The sequence below is a fragment of the Panthera uncia genome (assembly GCF_023721935.1).
Source record: "Panthera uncia isolate 11264 chromosome E2 unlocalized genomic scaffold, Puncia_PCG_1.0 HiC_scaffold_19, whole genome shotgun sequence".
In the NCBI taxonomy this organism is placed as follows: Eukaryota; Metazoa; Chordata; class Mammalia; order Carnivora; family Felidae; genus Panthera; species Panthera uncia.
In genome coordinates, this window is record NW_026057588.1 from 23,005,351 (window position 1) to 23,023,733 (window position 18,383).

The following is an 18,383-nucleotide window of genomic DNA, read 5'->3' on the forward strand; positions in this document are numbered from 1 at the left end:
AAGCCAAATCCAGACCAACAGCCATTCATTCCTTCATTCCTTCATTCATTCAACACTTACCAAGCAACACTTGTTAGGAAGTAATGAAAGCACTAATATTTTCTGAGCACATCTATGTGTCCAGCACTGTGCTACAACTTTGCATAAATTACCTTTTGCACCTCAATAATTATAAGAGGAAGGGACTATTATCCCCACTTCACAGACAAGTAAACTGAGGCTTGGAGTAATAAAGCCACTTTCCAAAGTCAGAGTAAGACCCTATAATATAAATGCTGGCAGCCAGACTCCGAGTCAGCTTACAACTGAAAGGAATCTAACTAAAACATCTTCTATCTAGAACCCGACTTTGTCTCTGGGGAGCTGCATTTGCCAACTGCCAGTTCAAAAACACAATTGTATGTGCAAGTTAGAATCAGGCCAACCCGTTTCATACCAACACATTGCATTGCTGGCCCTTCTACCAGCTCACACAGGGAAGATATCTCCCCTTGCAAAATACTTTGACATGTGCTCACATTTACATTTTTTTGAGGTAGATGGATTACGTTCCCCATTTTCCCCAGTCAGAGACTGGGACTCACAGTGAGAGTTTATGCAATGCTGGGACTTGGACCTGGCTCTATAGCTCTAGGGCCTGTGTTTGCAGCAGTGGGCAGAGTTTCTAAACCTCTCTCCCTCCCCCACCTCATCACTTTGGGACCCTGACTCAACTGGCCTGACTGAAAAGAGTCAGAGAAGGGGGTGTAGGCTTTTGATATGAGCTCACTTTTCTGAGCCTTATCAAAGGTGGACCTGTGGTAAGCAATCAGTGGAAATATCTTATTTAAACCCCTTGATTGTGCTAACCCTTGTGAGCTCAGAACTCTCTATGTGCCATGGGAAACTCAGAAAGTCTGGGCAGGAGCAAAGTTAACTCCTTGGAACAACAGAGAAAATGAGGTAGTCACTAACTCCTAGACTCAAAGGCTGTGGGTGCAATGGAGCAAAATTGTAAGATATATCAGAGTTTCCAGCCCTACCATATCTGATAAAAAGAATTCCTTCTTCATCTGCTTAGATTCTCTCTTCTCAGTCTATCCCTACCCTCTGAAGAGAGCCTGGTTTCAGGATTTTTTGTGTCAAATCCAAAGAAAGGATGGTAAGATGGGGCCTGAGGTCTGGAAGAGAGGATTTGGCTGAGCTGGGGAGCAAAGTGCCAAGAGTACGGAAGGAAAGAAGAGGAGAGACAGTGAGTAGGGACTGGAGTTGCAAAGCGGCAGACCTGGGGCAGTCCCACAATGTGAGAGAATGGGAGAGAAAAGAAAGGAGCATTTGGGGAATCTTGTGCTGCAAGACAGAAATGCTCAGCAGGGATCACAAGTAGGAACGGCATATTAGCTGGGCTCCCATGGCCCAAGTCTCTGCAGAAACTCAGTCATATGGTGTTAACTAATTCAGGTGTAAGAGGGATGCAAAGAACTTAGAAAAAAAATTGGCAAAGAGGGAAGATTTCTTGGAGGAAATGGGACTTGAGTTGAGCCTTGGAAGATGGGTGAGATCTGGGGAGGCCAAAGAAAGGGCAGTTTTTGTAAGGACACAGTGTGAACAGATCTCCAGCTGGAGCCTGGCAGGTGGGAGAGATAGTGCACAGGCTGGTCTCAGGCCAAGAGGTATGGATGGAAAGTCAGATGATTCAGCAGGCAGGATCTGAAAGAGAGTGGACCCAGAAAATCGGGCAGCAACATTTAGACCCAAAACAGCAAGATATAGGGACAACAATCCTATGGAATGTTCTTAGGTAGGAAATAACATGATAAAATTAGTGTTTAAGAATGTATGGAATAATTACCTAGGGGTGGGGGGCACTGACTCAGAGGAGACACAAAGCCACTTCGGAGATGCTGGAGATGTTTTATATCCTGAGTGGTGGTCACATCGGTGTACGCATGTGTGCATACAGGTCTGCTGTGTTCAATAGCCTCTAAGATTTGTACATTGTACTGCAGGTAAGCTATGCCTTAATCAAGTACCGCTAGCACGAAGCGGGGGGCGGAGGGGACTAAAGCACCTGATAACAGGGTGCAAATGGATCAGGAGGCAGGATCATCATCTACACAGAAGCTAAAATCAGCAAATGTTTACCAGTTCTGGGGTGTAGCTGTTGCCAAAACACAGGAGTGCTAAGGAAGTGGAGTGACATCTGAGAGAACAAGTCTTTGAAAACCAGTGCTGACTGAGGTTCTAAGGTCCCCATCCACCCCCCCCACCCCCAGCCCCACCACACACCCCCCCCCCCCAGCCTCCAGCATACAATAGAAGCAGGACCCCTCCCCTTGGCGGAGACTCTGAGGATCTATGATGTTCTCCTCAGACTCAATAGGTGAAAACCTCACCCCAAAAGCAGGTTGGACAACAGCAGGTCATACATTAGGTCACATGTTTGTCTGAAATATGCATATATACCAATATGGTTAATTGTAGATGATCTTTATTTTCCATATTGCTTTGATATAATTATTCTAAATCTTTTAATGTGTATTATTTGTGTTATTAAACAAGTTTGTTTTTCTATAATAATCAACATTTACCTGGACCCACAGGAATTACTAGAGAGACAATATGCACCAGAGAGAGGTTTAATTAACCAAGAACAGAGTAATAGACTCCCTTGAGTCCCTAGCTGACAGAAAACAACATTTAATAACCTTATGGGGAGGTCTGAGATCAATTGCTTGGCCTTAAATGAACAGAACGTAGGGAGGTAAAACAGACTCAGAAGGACTCCTCAGATGTAGCAAACCCCAGGGGGGAAGATCAACAAATCCTCTTTGCGCTTTGTTTTTTATACAGATTTTTGGACCCTTCCAACTTGGAACCAAATGTCCCAGACACCATGTGCAACTCAAACTACACAGTAAAATTAACTTGAAAATTTTTTAGAGAGAAGTTGGCAAATGTTTGGGAACAATCCCCAACTACAGCATTCTCAGATGATAGAAGGACCTATCAGCACTAATCACAGCAGTAAATTGAAAAAGGTTCTGAAGTCTGAATTAAACATGCATTTCCCCCAAATATGCACAAAGCCAAAGACAAATCCATGCACCTAAAACTGTTAGCTTTTATTGTTGCTTGTTTGTTTTTGATCAGATTCTACAAGTGTTTTCTGGAGGGTCTACATCCCCCTAATGCACCTGCTAAAAGCACAAACACACAGTAAGTTTATCATCTGCACTTACATACCACCTTCCATCCATGGAGCCCCAGTGGTCTGTCAGAAATATTGTTTTCGTGAGTCCCCAGTGAGATGTGTAAATATTGTTGCCTCCATCTTATACCCAGATAAACTTAAATATGTGGGCAGTTAAGTGGCTTGTCAACGGTTATAACCCAAGACAAAATCCTTGCAAGCTGCCCTCTGGTCTCCCTTCCTCCCTTCCTCTGCTGACCGTCCCTTTGAGCTTTCTCGTTGGCCCTGGCTTAAATCATGCATGCAGACCATTGTTTCCCTGGTGATGGAGGTGGCATTCTATTTCATGCCCTGAATCTGGCACAGGGCCCTGGCTTCAACGCATTTAGCCACAAGTGCATCAGCCTTGCGTGAGTGGAGACAGCTTGGCTCCTTGGAAACCTAAGTGGCGTGTGTCAGCTGGCTGCAGCCCACTGAGAGCCACTCCAGGCCATGCTGCTGACTCCTCCATCACTAGCCCAGAACAACCCACAGTGCAGGTGATGACGTCTCTGGGAGCTGGGTGAACAAATGGAAACAGCTCAAAGGCAAATGTTCTGGCCCCGCTCCAGGGCAGCCCTCAGGGAGAAATAATCCATCATTGTTGGGGACCCCAGGCACTTAAGATGGGTTCGGCCTGCTCTCTGCTCATTTCCACAGAAAGCACAGCAAAGTGTGAGGGTTGTTGATTACATTCCTAATAGGCAACTGAGTTTACATTTCCAAGTCCCAGTTAGCAGTCTTTATTCTTATGTTTCATTAATTAATTAATGTGTCCTTGAATGACCATTCAGAATCCAAGCCAGACAAATAGGAAAGTTGCTGGGGAATCCACCAGGGAACAAGTGACCACCTAAAAAGTGTTTCCCTGATGGTTGCAGTCACTCTTAAAAATTGAGGATGGAGGATTTTTTATGGTCAATAAATGCCATATAACTTTTAAATAACTTCAACTTCTTTGCATCTAAAATGTCTTGTTAATCTTACTGGATGGTCATGTGCACCATACGAACTAGAGGCTGGGTTAGTTGCCCTTCCTTCCCATATGTTTCCAAAGCACCCCATACTTGTTCCTATCAGAGCCAATTGGTAATAATAACACTTAATCTCTGTTGAGTGTTTACCTTGTACCAGGCACCCTGTCAGACATTTTGCATTCATTAGTTTTTTCAAGTTCTAGGTATTGCCATTAATGTCCTTATTTTGCAGATCAGGAAACTGCCTAGAAAGGTCACAAAATCACTATGTTAGTTTCTTATGGCCATAACAAATTACCACAAATTTAGTGACTTCAACCAATAGAAATTTATTCTCTCACAGGTCTGGAGGTCAAAAGTCCAAAACCAGTATCAGTGGACCAAACCAAGGTGTCAGCAGGGCTGTGATTCCTCTGGAGGGTCCAGGGGAAAATCTGTCCTTTGCCTCATCCAGTTTCTAGTAGCTGCTGGCACTTCTTGATTTATGGCCACAATATTTATTCTCTGCCTCCATGATCTCACTGCCTTATCTGCTCCTCCCTATGTGAGTCAGATCTCCTTCTGCCTCCCTTTTATGATGATATATGTGATTACAGTTAGGGCCCACCTGGATAATTCAGGATAATCTTTGCATCTCAAGGTCCTTCACTTAATCATATCTGTGAAGTCCTTTTCTTCTTCTTCTTCTTTTTTTTTTTTTTTTTTTTGCCATCTAACATAACATTCATAGGTTACAGGAATTAGAGTGTGAATAACTTTGGGGGGCCATTAGCTAGCCTACAAGTCACTCATCTAGTAGCTAGTGCCTTCAGGTGTCCCTCCCCATGGGCTCATGAGGATTCATCTGTGAAGTGGGGGTTGGAGCCTAGAGATCAAGAGCTCAGGTGCATACATACAAATGCCTGCCTGTAGTTTCGAGCGTAAGCAATTGTAACTCTTGTCCTTTTTGTTAAAAGCAGAGTGTAAGCTGGAGTTCTGACCCAACCTTGCAGATGGACACCAGTGAACACCAGGCTTCTATAGATAAAGAAATATGAAAGTGAAGAAAAAAGAAAATTCTGCCAGAGAGCCCAAGAAAGTCAATGCTAACCAAACATAGTCGAACTTTCAAAATATTTGTCATGGAACAATATAAAGACCTGTCAGAACTAGCCATGCAAAGGATTTCTGCTCTTCAAAAGTGGAGAATGTGACCTTTCTCCAGAGCGAGTAGGGATCAAGGTCCCCAAAATGTGTATTTTTGTCAATAGATATTCTTATACATTGTTATAAATGGGATTCATCTGGAAATTAACAATCTGGTGGTCCTCTTGATGTTAAATTGATTCCAGTTTCAAGACCTATAACAAAAACATGACCAGTAAATCAAGAGTTTAGAGCATGGAGAATAAACTAAGAAAAATAGGCAGCAAATAGTAAGAAAAGAACAGTAGAGGGGGAACAAGAACATTTAGAATCTGGGTGTTTGTTATTAGTATGTTTGAGAGATAATGCAAGCTGGCTTGCCTCAATGCTGAGCAAAATAAATGTGATTTGATTCTGATCCATTTATTAGCTGGGATAGGATAACATGAATTTTAACAAAGAAGTTTTAGTGCTGTACTTCTAAATATTGTCATATAGTATGATCTGTTCAACTTGCTATATTTCATTCAATTAGGTTTTTTAGTTTAATCGACTGGGATTCTTTACAGATATCACAAGGGTTTCTCAATTTGGGCAGAAAGCTGAAACAGGAAAGTAATAGATTTTGTCTTTTTAGAAAAAGAAAAACTAAACTACTTAAATGTCAACCAGTAGAGGAAAGAATTATAGCTCCACTTTTCCACTGCCAGAAAAGACATATAGGCAAGTTAAAATTCACATAAAACTGGATCCTACCTAAATTAAAAAGATAAATACCCTGACAACCATACTGATGAACACAGATATGTAAATCCATTAGCAATAGTGGAGGATATACACCCAATTATTAATAACAATTAATTCCTGGGCAGAGAGCAGAATTGGGTTAGGGAAATAAGGAAGGGAATAGCCAATTTCCCTGTATAGTCTACATCCTTTGATATTTGCATTTTCATAAGGAACCTGTTTTTGTATATTACTTGTTTACTTTTTTAAGCAATAAAAGATAAGTTATTTATATTAACGGAAATATCTCAGTAATTTATAGTGGTTTTTGTTAGAAATATTACTTGTGAGATAACAAACAGTAAATGTTTGGGTTTTTTTTTAACCTTTATTAATAAATCAGACATGCTCTCTCTGCCTTGACTCAGCATTAAAGGAACAGAAGTACACAAAGGAATAAACCCATACCTGAGGGAGAATAGGGTAAGGGAGTGTCATGTTAGGATGAGAGAGTGGACACACATCTGGAGGCCAGGAAGTTGATGGGAGAGGGTTCATAGGTAAGGAACATAGTAGAGAGTGGCGCTGTGAGGGCTGCAAAGGAGGGCAGCCAGTCAGCCTGAGGGGACCTGGGCAAGCTCTGACGGTGGATCAACTGTACCCACCTGCTTCCACCACCTCCCAACCCCACCGTAACCCAGTCCCTTGCACACATACCCAGCAATTGCAGGCAGCTGGCATTTACCCTCAGGCAAAAACAAACAAGTTCCTGACAGCTCTTCTTCAAAGAAATTAAACAATCAGAGGCACCTGGGTGACTCAATCAGTTAAGCATCTGACTTGGGCTTAGGTCATGATCTCACGGTTCATGAGTTCGAGCCCTGCAACCAGCTCTGTGCTGACAGCTCACAGCCTGGAGACTGTTTCAGATCCTGTGTCCCCTCTTCTCTCTGCCCCTCCCCAGCTCATACTCAGTCTGTCTCTCTCTCTCTCAAAAATAAATAAACATTAAAAAAAAGAAATTAAATAATCCATATCAGAGAATCTAAGGTTTTTAGCATTCAACATTAAAGCCCTCATTCTGGCAGTTGGGTGCCTTCAGTCTCAAAATGAGTTCCCACTCACCTCCCCCACCTCACACCCAGAGCACCCAGTCAGATTTCTCACTGGGAAGATGCAGCCCAGGTGTGTGGACCTTCTTTCTCAAATATGACAAGACATGCAAAGATCACTGAGATATTAGCAGATCTAGCAGCTTGAGAGTGAAAGACCAAGATATTTAAATGTGAAAAACAAATTCTGGTGGAAAGAAGCATAATCAGGGAATAGAAAAAAACAACTCAAAGAGATTTGAGAAAGATTTTATAAAACCAGAAGAGGCTGATTTTGGGGGAAAAAATCAGAAAAGCGATTAGAGATTTAAAATACAATAGCTAAAATAAAATGTTCCAAATTAGAAACAAGATAAAATAAAGGAGATCTTCCAGAGCATAAGATAAAAAAGAGAGAAAGTGTGAAATAACACATAAAATCCAGAAGTCCAATGTTCACCAAATGGAATCCAAGAAGGGAAGAGAGAAAAGGCTGGGAGGAGAAAAGCTGACTGAACTCCAGCTATTTACCCGTCTTTGCATCACTCGTTTCCAAGGGAGCTCTGACAGGGGCCCCCCGGAATGCCATCCCATCAAGACTGGGGAATGCTATATTCAGGAAGAGGAGTTGAGTGTGGCCAAAAATGACATATGATTATAACTTTCTTAATGCAGCCTAATAGCACCAAGGAAGCCAGGACCATGACCTTTGTTCATGTAGGCACTTGGACTGTAAGGATAGCTCATCTGACTCATTGAGAGAAATGCTAAAATCAGGACAGGTTGAGCAGAGTCCTGAGATCATCATTAATGACATTCCTCCAGGCAAATACCACTTCATCCTCTTTAGATCTGGTTGTTCAATTGCCTATAATTTCACTCAACTCCCCAAGATTCAGCTCATGTTTCTCCATCTTGTTTACAAAGATGTCATCACTTTCTCCAATGTCTTGGTCTACAGAGTGTAGCAAGCGCTACACTCATTCAGGTGAGTGCCTGGTTAGTAAACATTCTGCCTTTTCCAGGAATGCCCCTAACACAGTCTACATTAGTAGACTCCCAGGAGTCATGTCTGTACCGTGTGTTTCTGGTGACCACCCACTAGTCATGACTGACTAATCCAAGAGTAGATTTCTGATCAGTTCAAAATAACTGGATTTTCCATCCTAGAAAGTTGAAAATTGGTCCGGTAAGAGAGGGATTCTAGAGACAATCTTTAGGCTTCAACCTGCAGAAAAGGGCCATAAAATCTTATAAATTGAAAAAGATACAAATGAAGTATAAGACAAAAGGCACAAAAGTATATTTGTCAAGAGCCAAGAACTATGATGTAGGCAAAGGTAGATTCACTGGAGACTTTCAGACCTCGACTGAACAAGCAGCATTTATTAAAGACGGGTTTTAGGAAACAAACAAGGCATAGAATTGAGAGATGAGGGCATGGTAAGAACTCTTAGGGAAGGAGAATTTGAGGAGGCATTTTTTCAGGAAAAGAGGGTAAGGCCAATGAGTAGACCATAGTAATCAAGATGAAAGCCAGTCAAAATATGAAAAAAATATTTTCATCCAAAATTTGCATCTGAAAAGAAACCCTGCAACACACTTGGAGAGGACACCTATGTCAGTCAGGAAGGTTAAATGAGCACTTGGCTTTCTGTACTTTTATGTAATATTCCCAAAACAGTTTTTTAAAAAAGTTCTTTCTATCTACTTAAATCCCTTATTTTCCAGATGATGTCCATGTCACTTTCCTGGCCAGTTGCAATAATATTAAGTTATTTGAAATGCATTTCCTTGTTTGTCCTCCACCCTACAAGCTGTGGTACTTCTGTTATGGGACTGGGGTCATACTAGCCTAGCTTTGTGTTCAGACTCTGCCATTTACCAAGTATATGACCCTGAGCAACTTTCTTAACTAACTTTGAGCTTCATTTTCCTGATTTATAATTATTAAACACAAGCATACATGGAAAAGTATGTGCCATAGTGCCTGGGACATAGTGAGTACTCCATAAATGGTAGCTCTTTTCTGTTGTTTTTGCTATTGTTCTTTTTAATCACATTCACATGTTGGCATTACCATAAAAACAAATAATTGTTCTCAGATGTGTTCCACTGATTCTTTTGTTACAAACATGAGTGACATTTTTATGCGTTTTATATTTTTATAACTTAAAAATCACACTTTAAACTTTTAACTCTGAACTTGATGAAGGGCTGAAGTTACAGCTATCCATTTTATCTCTAGCACCAAATATATGTATCTCTCAACGCAGAAGAGGCACACACAAAAAATTTGTGTCCAAGCTGCTGCCAGTGGAGCTAAAGCAGATTCACTTAATGATGACATGTGAAATTTACAAAATGAAATTTTCATTTGCAGGTCTAATTAGAAACCATATACCAGAGAGTGAAGGTGTTTTTGTTTGTTTTATGTTTTATATTTCATTGAGAGAGAAAATTTTCCAAACCAAAGAAAAGTGAAAGTTAACAGTCTATCACTGTTGAAGAGACTCACCCCCAAATGATGTCCATTAGTCCATTCAACCAACCTTTTCTGGAAGTTTGCCATGTAGAAATAGCAGGAGCACTCTCTGAAAATAGCCCACATACATGGGAAGCAACTTGGAATCACTATCTGTTTCATCTATTACACAAAGAAACATCTTTCACCTATGTCACACATTTATCATAGAAACACAAAACATTTTCCTGTGGAATATTTCCTAGAAATGCCAGATGTAAAATATCAAAAGAAATATTAAAAATCCAGGAGAAGGGGTTGTGGGAGGGGGGATGGGCTAAATGGGTAAGGGGCATTAAGGAATCTACTCCTGAAATCATTGTTGCACTATATGCTAACTAATTTGGATGTAAATTTTTAAAAATAAAAAATAAAATAGAAAAAAAAAGAACTTCACTACAAAGACACAGATATTTAGAAGGGAAAAAAAAATCCAGGAGATCTTTTGGAGAGCAGACAGATTTGGGCATTAAAACATAACTCGACCCCAAAACAAACAACCCAATTCAAAAATGGACAAAGTGTTTGAATAGACATTTCTTCAAAGAAGATACATAAACAGCCAGTGAGCACATGAAAAAATGCTCAAAATCACACTAGTCATTAGGGAAATGTAAATCAAAACTATAGGATACCATTTCATACTCATTAGTATGGGTATTAAAAAAGAAAAAAAAAAGAGAGTAAAGCATACACATACACACACACACACACACACACACACACACACACCAGAAAATAACAAATATTGGTGAGACTGTGGAGAAACTGAAACTTTTGTGCATTGCTGGTGGGAATATAAAATGGTGCAGCCACCATGTAAAATAGTTTGGTGACTTCTCAAAAAGTTAAACATAAAATTACCATATGGTCGAGCTATTCCACTCCTAGGTATGTATGCAAAAGAATTGAAAGCAGGGACTCAGACAGATACGTACACCCATGTTCATAGCAGTATATTCATAATAGCCAAAAGGGGGAAACAACCCAAGTGTCCATCAACAGATGAATGAATAAACAAAATGCATTATATACATACAATGGCATATTACTCAACCTTAAGAAGCAATGAAATTCTGATACATGCTACAATGTGGATGAAACTTAAAAGCGTTATGCTAAGTGAAATAAGCCAGATAATAAAGGACAAACATTATATGAGTTCATTTATATGATATACTTAAACTATGCAAATTCATGTAGACACAAAGTAGAATAGAGGTTACTAGGAACTAGGAGCTGGGGGGAGGAGGGCACGGGAAATTATTTAATGGACAGTCTATTTGGGATGATAAAAAAAATTCTGGAAATAGTGGTGATTACTACACAGTGGGGATGTCTGGGTGGCTCAGTCGGTTAAGCATTCAACTTTAGCTCAGGTCATAATCTCATGGTTCATGAGTTCAAGCCCCATGTAGGGCTCTGTGCTGACAGCTCAGAGCCTGAAGTCTGCTTCAGATTCTCTCTCTCTCTCTCTCTCTCTCTCTCTCTCTCTCTCTCTCTCCCTTCTCCCCTCTCTGCCCCTCCCCCACTTGCTCGCTCTCTCTCTCTCTCGAAGATAAACATTTTCAAAAAATTACCACACAATACTGTGAATGTAACTTATGTCACTGACTTGTACACTTAAAAATAATTAAAATGGGGGACCTAGGTGGCTCAGTTGGTTAAGTGTCCAACTCTTTGTTCTGGCTCAGGGCATGATCTCTTGGTTTCCTGAGTTCAAGCCCTACATTGGGCTCTGCACTGACCATGCAGAGCCTGCTTGGGATTCTTGCTCTCCCTCTCTCTCTGTCTCCCCCCTGCTCACACTGTCTCTGTCTCCCAAAAATAAATAAATAAACTTAAGAAAAATAGTTAAAATGGTAACTTTTGTTTTGTAGATTTTAACCAGAATAAAAATAAATAAATCCACCTCAACCTACACAAAACTGAAATAAAATTTCTAAACTTCTTGGGCCACGTATAATGCCATAAAAATGTTTGATAACTGCATCTAACAATCAGCTTAGCCCAGGAATGTGACAGCACAATTGCATCATAAAAACAAAATGACTCTGAAGCAGACTTCTTTACTGGTAAGAAGTGATTCTAATTAAAAAAAAAAAAAAGACAAAAATATCAGAAGTTTTTGATAGTTATGTTGTTAATAAGTAGACTCTGAATGAGGATTAGTTTAGAAACAAAAGAGAGGGCATGTGCTTTATCACACAACAGGAAAGCATATACAATTAGAATCTAAAGTGTTTTTTATTGACAGCAACTGGTTATACTTTAAAACATGAGAATAAATATGAGCTAAATAATGGAGGCAGAGAACTTCTACTTTTAGGATAAAATAAGGACTGGATTCGGGCACCTAGGTGGCTCAGTCGGTTGAGTGTCTGACTCTTGATTTCAGCTCAGGTCATGAGATTGAGCCCCAAGTCGAGCTCTATCTGACAGCATGGAGCCTGCTTAGGATTCTCTCTCTGCTTATCTCTCTCTCTCTCTCTCTTTCTCTCTCTCTCTCTCAAACACACACACACACACACACACACACACACACACACCATGAATAAACTTTGAAAACAAAAATTTTAAAAAGAACTAGATTTACCCTCGTTTCTGAAACAACTAGAAATATGGACAAAATATATGAAATAACAACAACAAAAAAGAAATAATAGTTCTCAAGACATTGGACATCAAGCAACATAGGACAGTGATGCTTAAGAGATGGGGAAGAAATAGGTGAACCCTACAATTGCTCCAGTTTTTAGAGAGCTAGAGAAAAAGTAAAATATATTAAATAGAGACAGGAAATATTTTAAAAGCCTCAAAATGAAACTGTAGAGAGGAAAACTACAACATCTGAGATGAAAAATACACTGGATGGGATTAAGGGCAGGTTAAGTACTGCAGAAGAAAACACTAGTGAACTTGAAGACATAGCAATAGAAACTATCCAAAAAGAAAAAGAAAAAAACAACTAAAAAGAAGAAGGATGAGGAGAAAAAGGGAAAGAACAGAGCAAAAGTGAGCCATGGGACTTCAAGTGGCCTAACATATGTATAATTAGAGTCTCTACAGGAAGAGAAAAAAACAATGGCCCCAAATTTCCAAATTTGATGAAAACCATAAATCCACTGACACAAGCTCAATGAACCCCAAGCATAAGCAGCATCACTCCTTGTCATTCAGCACTCAACTGAAATGTCACCATCCCTGAGAAGCCTTCTCTTACCAACAAACCTTAAGTATTCATTATGTGATTATCTTATTTTTAAAATTGTCTACTTTTCATTACATATCCTTACTTCCACCCCAATGTAAGCTCCACAAAGATAGGACCCTTGTCTTCATACAGAACCACTGTATTCCCAGAGCCTATCAGAGTCCCTAGCACTTAGAAGATGCTCAATACATATTTCATGAATAAATTAATGACTTCATTCATTCCTAACTTTCAGGAATAAATTCCTACATCAAAATCCTTCTCAAATGATCAAAACCGGTCTTTTTGTATTCCCAACATTTTCTTTTGCTCCCAGACTAATATAATATGGCATTATATTGGTACTAATTAGCAAATAATATGGCAATTACTTGTGCTAATTTTTTTTTTTGTCTAATAGTTAAGTCACCTCACTATTTCTTGAGGAATTACCTATAAGAAAATAATCGTGCCAGTCCAGACTGACTTCAGGTAAGCCTCTGGCAACACTACTTCCAGGCTTGACATGCAGCTTCCCAGAGAGTATATTCTCAGTTATACAGTTGAGCATCAATCCATCATGGCAGCAGTTTACTAAACAACTACTACTGGAAAACACTATAAACATTATCCATTTAATCTATAATGAGGTTAAAGATGAGGAAACTGAGGCCTATGAAGGTGAAGTAATGTACCCAGTGACATGGCTAGTCGGTAGCAGAACCAGAATATAAACTCGTCTGTTTGACTCCAGGTGTTTTTTATATCACACTAAGATGAAATTGAAGCTGTTGTGAAATTGCAGCTAAGTATTAAAACAGCATTCATCTCACCAGGAGGAATATAAATTTTCAGTCTTCTTTTCCATCTGATAAAAAGAAAAAGACCAAATTATTAATATGTACACCCAGCAACTCAAAGGGCCCCTGCTATTGTCTGAAATGAGAATCAATAACAAACACTTACCTCAGCCAAGATATTTTCTCTTAAAGCCAAAACCTCTGGGATGCAGCAAAAGTGGCATAAGAGGGAAATATATAGCAACCCAGTCCTTCCTAAAGAAGGAAGAGTGGTCTCAGATACACAATCTAACCTTACACCTAAAAGAGCTGGAAAAAGAACAGCAAGTAAAGACCAAACCCAGCAGAAGAAGGGAAATAATAAAGGTTAGAGCAGAAATCAATGATATTGAAATCAAACATAACTGACCAATTAACCCAGCAGCTGGTTCTTTAAAAGGCTTACCAAAATTGGGGCACCTGGGTGGCTCAGTTGGTTAAGCATCCAACTTCAGCTCAGGTCATGATCTTACAGTCGGTGAGTTCAGGCCCTGCATTGGGCTCTGCACTTACAGCTCAGAGTCTGGAGACTGCTTCAGATACTGTGTTTCCCTCTCTCTCTGCTCCTCCCCCACTCATGCTCTGTCTCTGTCTCTCAAAAATAAACAAACATAAAAAAAAATTAAAAAGAAGACAACAAAATTGATAACCTCCTACCCAGATCAATCAAAAAGAAAAAGGAAAGGACCCAAATAAATAAAATCAAGAATGAAAGAGGAGAGATCACAACCAACACCACAGAAATACAAACAGTAAGAGAATATTATGAGCAATTATATGCCAAGAAATTGGGCAATCTGGAAGAAATGGACAAATTCCTAGAAACATATAAAGTACCAAAACTGAAATAGGAGGATATAGAAAATTTGAACAGACCCATAACCAGTAAGGAAATCGAATTAGTAATCAAAAATCTCCCAAAAAAACAAGAGTCCAGGGCCAGATGGCTTTCCAGGGGAATTCTACCAAACATTTAAGGAAGAGTTAACACCTATTCTCTTGAAGCTGTTCCAAAAAATAGAAATAGAAGGAAAATGTTCAAACTCTTTCTATGAAGCCAGCATTACCTTGATTCCAAAACCAGACAGAGACCCCACTAAAAAAGAGAACTATAGGCCAATTTCCCTGATGAACAGACCAGGAGAGAATGGGATGACATATTCAAAATAAAAGAAAATAATGATCAATCAAGAATACAATACCCAGCAAAACTGTCCTTCAAAAAGAAAAGAGGGATAAAAACTTCTGTGAACTAACAAAAGCTGAGGGAGTTCATTACCAATAGACCTGCCTTACATGAAACAGTAAAGACAGTTCTTTCAGTGGAAATAAATGGATGCTAATTAACATCATAAAAACATTAAAAATTAGTATAAAACTAATTGGTGATGGTAAATATATAGTCAAAGTTCAATTCTGAAATTTGGTGATGGTGGTGTATAGTTCACTTATAATTCTAGTTTAAAAGTTTGAAAAAATGAATATAGTAAAAATAACTGTATAATAATCTGTTACTAGTTACATAATATAAAAATATGTAAATTGTAACAGCAATAACTGAGAAAGTGAGAGAGAAAAGTAAAAGTGTTAAGTTTAGAAATTCTATTGAAGTTGTTATCAGCTTAAAATAGGTGTTATAATTTTAAGTTGTTTTCTGTAAGCCTCATGGTAACCTCAAGGGAAAAACCTGCAGCAATTACACAAAAGAACATAACAAAGAAGTCAAAACATACTGATACAAAGACATCAAACACAGAAGAGAGCAGGATAAGAAAAAGTAACAATGAACTCTCAAAACAACCAGAAAACAATTAACAAAATGGCAATGGTGAGTCCTTACCTTCACTAATTAAAGTTTGGTTTTTTTTTTAAAGAAATTTCTACACCCAGCATCAGGCTCAAACTCAAGACCCTGAGATGAAGAGTCACATGCTTTTCCAACTAAGCCAGCCAGGAGCCAATATCAATCAATAATCACTTTAAATGTAAATGGATTAAATTCTCCAATCAAAAGACACCAAATAGCCAAAAGGATCTCCATGTCCTTAGGGCTTATGCTATTGTAAATGGGATTGTTTTACTTATTTCTTTTTCAGAAAATTCATTACCCACAACTGTATGGTCAATTAATCTTCAACAAAGCATAAAAGAGTATACAATGGGAAAAGATAGTCTCTTCAACCAATGGTGTTGGGAAAACTGGACAGCATCATGCAAAAGAATGAAACTGAACCACTTTCTTACATCATACACAAAAGTAAATTCAAAATGAATTAAAGCTCTAAATGTGAGACTTGAAACCATAAAAATTACAGAGGAGAACACAGGATGCTTTGACAGCAGCCATAGCAACTTCTTTCTAGATATGTCTCTTGAGGCAAGAGAAACAAAAGCAAAAATAAACGATTGGGACTACATCAAAATAAAAATCTTCTGCATAACGAAGTAAACAATCACCAAAATGAAAAGACAACCTACTGAATGGGAAAAGATATTTGTAAATAATATATCGGATAAAATGTTAGTATCCAAAATATATAAAGAACTTATACAACTCAACACCCCCAAAACAAATAATCCAATTAAAAAATGGGCAGGAGACATGAATATACATTTTTCTAAAGACATACAGGTAACCAACAGACACATGAAAAGATGCTTAACATCACTCATCATCAGGGAAACAGAAATCAAAACTACAATGAGATATCATCTCACACCTGTCAGAATGGCTAAAAGTAACAATACAAGAAACAACAGGTGCTGGCAAGGATGTGGAGAAAGAGGAACCCTCTTGCACCATTGGTGGGAATGCAAACTGGTGCAGCCACTGTGGAAAACAGTATGGAGGTTTATCAAAAAGTTAAAAATAGAAATACCCTATGATCCAGCAATTGCACTACTAGGTATTTACCCGAAGAATACAAAAATACTAATTTAAAGGGATACGTGTACCCAAGGTTTATAGCAGCATTATTTACAATAGCCAAATTATGGAAAGAGCCTAAGTGTCCATCAACTAATGAATGGATAGAGAAGACATGTGTGTGTACACACACACACACACACACACACACACACGAATATTACTCAGCTATAAAAAAGAATAAAATCTTGGCATTTGCAATGACATGGATGGAGCTAGAGAGTATTATGCCAAGTAAAATAAGTCAGAGAAAGGCAAATACCATGGGATTTCACTCATATGTGTAATTTAAGAAACAAATGAAAAAAGGGGGAAAAAGAGATAGGGAGGCAAAGCAAGAAACAGACTCTTAACTATAGAGAACAAACTGATGGTCATCAGAGGGGAGGTGGGTTGGGGGTCAGGGGAAATAGGGGATAGGGATTAAGGAGTGCACTTGCTGTGATGAGCACCAGGTGTTGTATGGAACTGTTGAATTACTATATTATACACTTGAAACTAATATTACACTGTATGTTAACTAACTGGAATTTAAGTAAAAACTTAAAAAAAAAATTTGTTAGAGTATTGAAATGCTAATGATTTTGGTCTATTAATTTTATATCCTGAATTTTACTGAAATTATTGATAAGATCTAACAGATTCAATAAAGGATGCATAATAATTGTTCTACAGATGCTCAGAGAGCTACAAGAGAATGCAGATGTAAAAAATGCAGAAAAACAAGAACAAAATACAAAATTCAATAGATTAAAATATAAAAACAGAACCAAATAGGAATTCTGTGGCTGAAGAATACAATGACTGGAATGAAAAATTGAAGAGTTTCAAGAGCATACCTGAACAAGCAGAAGAGAGAATCAGTGATGTAGAAGACAGATCAATTGAAATTATACAAACAGAAGAAGAAAAACTAATGAATAAGAATGAAGAAAGCCTTGGAAGTTATGACACACCATCAAAAGAAATACTGTGTGCATTATTAGAGTCCCAGAAGAGAAGGTGAAAGGAGTAGAAAACTTATTTCAAGAAATAATGGCTGAGAACATCCCCCAAACGGGGAAAGATTTGGTCATCCAAGTTCATGAAGCAAATAGGTCACCTCAAAATGTCAATCCAAAATGTTCTTCTCCAAGACACAGAGTAATAAAACTGTCTAAAAACAAACAAACAAACCACCACCACCACCATCACCAGAGAATTTTTACAGCAGCAGGAGAAAAAAATAATTGTCCCTGTAAAGTGGATATCTTAGCAGAGACCTTACAGACAGGGAAAATAGGATGATATATTCATACTGCTAAAAGAAAGTAACCGCCAGTCAAGAATTCTTTACCCAGCAAAGTTGTCCTTCAGAGTTGAAGGCAAAAAGACTTTCCCTAATAAAATCAGAGAGAATTGATCACTACTAAACCTGCCTTGCCAGCAATGTTGAGAAAAGTTTTTCAAGCTGAAACAAGAGGACACTAATTATTAACATGAAAACATATGAAAATATACAATACACTGGGGTAAAAGTAAACATAAAGACAGATTCAAAATACTTTAATACTGTAATATGTGCTAATTAACTCTAGAATAAAGATTTAAAAACAAAGGTATTAAAAATAGTTATAGCTTAAACAATTTAATGAATACACAATAAGCAAAATGTAAATAGTGACATCAGAAATGTAAAAGGGGAGATTTTGAGGGACAGAGGCAGAGTAGGTGCATATTTAGGTTGTGGAGCTACATGACCTTCCAGGGGTCCTGGGCAGGGCCTGTGCAC